We start from the raw sequence: 2,678 nt of genomic DNA, 5'->3' as shown, positions 1-2,678 counted from the left end.
GAGTCCCTCAGAGAGCCCCAAGGGGGCAGGCCCAACCTCAGGGTCGGGCAGTGGATGAAGAGGTATTTTTCCTTCCAGTTGTGGATCAAAGAGGGGGCACCTTTCAGCAACCCCTTCTTGCCGAACTGAGGGGAGAAATACCACCAGTCCTTCACCGAAGGATGACGCTTGAAGGTGTAGAAATGCCTAAACAGAGAGAGGGACGGCTGGACCTCGACTACGTGGCAAAGGGAGAGAAACCCTATCAAAAACCTAAAAGAATTCGGAGCAACTGAAGCCAAAGAGATATCTAAGAAGTGGAAAAGGGCGACAACAAAGGACGAAAGCGGAAGTCGGAGCCCGGCACGGAACGCCTCCTGATACAGACAAAAGCGACCGGATGGAGGAGTGCTAGCCCGGTCGGAGGGGCCGGGAAGCTCCAGGTCATACTCCAGAGGAACTCCGTACTGAACCCTTATTAGCAGGAGTTCATCCGGAGTCAAGGAGCAGGAAATGGAACCCGGTGCAAAAATCGAGCGAGGCCCCACCCCAGGTACGGGTTCATCTATAGAACGGGGGACCTGGGGAGTTGAGGCAGAAGAACTCCCGAAACCGCTGGAAGCAGAAGTACCGGAAGACATTTCGAATACCTTCAAATGAAGATCCTGATGATCCCGAAGAAAATGGGCAGGACAAAGGGCGAGAGATCACAGGAGGCTGACTCAAAAAAAAAAATGGCAAAGAAAGGGCCCCTAAGTGGCGGGAAGAAAGACGAAGGTTCTGAGACTAACCTAGATCGCTCTGAGGGATGCAGAGGGGTGAGGACAGGGACGACTTGAAGGACGCCTATAGCCCAAGAAGACGCTAAGAGAAACGGGGCTCTCGAAGAAAGGGCAGATACCGCTAGAATTTTGAAGCGGAATAGGGCCCCTAAAGGCAGAAGGATGGATTTAAATAGACCCTAGGATCTGGTGCCATAATGATCATGAATCCCCCCAGGCCGGCCCACGCTTGACACATGTCCCACTTACCACGGCAGGCGGCTGAAAGCGGCTGACGGTTGGCAGGGCCATTATTGCACCGTACCTGGGCCAGTGTACCAGCGAGAATTTTGAAGGATCCTTTCGTATCGCCCCGATTCGAAAAGACTCCAGCACGTGCACATTTAATGCCAAAATATCTGGAGGCGGTCATACACAGGGTTCAAGGGGAAAACTTCGGCTGTGCAAACCTCTTTGTACTTCCTTCATTCGAAATTCAAACTCGAAAGTAGAGGGACTGGTGTTGGGTATAAAATACCCTCAGCCGAAGTTCTCAATGGAATTGACCCTCACGAGTCGTCTCCAACTCCAGCGGCAAGGAAGACTCCGCCCGGACTCCTACGGGAGCCGGGCCTCGTCCCCGACTCTGGATGCAGACAGACCTCGTCCGGACTCCTACGAGAGCCGGACTCCACCCACAACTCTGACCGCAAGCAGACTCCGCCCGGACTCCTACGGGAGCCGGGCTCCGTCACCAACTTCAACTGCAAGGAAGACTCCGCCCGGACTCCTACGGGAGCCGGGCTCCGTCGCCAGCTTCAACTGCAAGCAGACTCCGCCCGGACTCCTACGGGAGCCGGGCTCCGTCACCAACTCCAACGGCAAGGAAGGCTCCACCCGGACTCCTACGGGAACCGGGCTCGTCTCCAACTCCGGCTGCAAGGAAGACTCCGCCCGGACTCCTACGGGGGCCGGGCTCCGTCACCAACTCCAACTTCTGGTAAGCGCCACCCGAACTCCTACGGGAGCCGGGCTCCGTCACCAACTCCAACGGTAAAGCAGACTCTGCCGGACTCCTACGGGAGCCGGGCTCGCCTCCAACTCCGGCTGCAAGGAAGACTCCGCCCGGACTCCTACGGGAGCCGGGCTTTGTCACCAACTTCAACCGTTGGTAGACTCCGCCCGAATGCCTACGGGAGCCGGACTTCGCCCCTGACTTTGATTGCAGGAAAACTCCACCCGGACCCCTACGGGAGCCGGGCCTCGTCCCCGACTCCGGATGCAGACAGACCTCGTCCGAACACCTACGGGAGCCGGACTCCGCCCACAACTCCGACTGCAAGCGGACTCCGCCCGGACTCCTACGGGAGCCGGGCTCCGTCCACAACTCCAACTTCTGGTAAGCACCGCCCGGACTCCTACGGGAGCCGGGCTCTGTCACCAACTTCAACCGCTGGTAAGCTCCGTCCGGACTCCTACGGGAGCCAAACTTCGCCCCTGACTTTGATTGCAGGAAAACTCCACCAGGACCCCTATGGGAGCCGGGCCTCATCCCTGACTCCGGATGCAGACAGACCTCGTCCGGACTCCTACGGGAGCCAGACTCCGCCCACAACTCTGACCGCAAGCAGACTCCGCCCGGACTCCTACGGGAGTCGGGCTCCGTCACCAACTTCAACTGCAAGGAAGACTCTGCCCGGACTCCTACGGGAGCCGGGCTCCGTCGCCAGCTTCAACTGCAAGCAGACTGCGCCCGGACTCCTACGGGAGCCGGGCTCCGTCACCAACTCCAACGGCAAAGAAGGCTCCGCCCGGACTCCTACGGAAACCGAGCTCGTCTCCAACTCCGGCTGCAAGGAAGACTCTGCCCGGACTCCTACAGGGGCCGGGCTCCGTCACCAACTCCAACTTCTGGTAAGCGCCGCCCGAACTCCTACG

Source organism: Elaeis guineensis, chromosome 6 (genome assembly GCF_000442705.2).
Source record: "Elaeis guineensis isolate ETL-2024a chromosome 6, EG11, whole genome shotgun sequence".
In the NCBI taxonomy this organism is placed as follows: Eukaryota; Viridiplantae; Streptophyta; class Magnoliopsida; order Arecales; family Arecaceae; genus Elaeis; species Elaeis guineensis.
The sequence above is the reverse complement of the archived record's forward strand: the minus strand, read 5'-3'. Positions refer to the sequence as shown.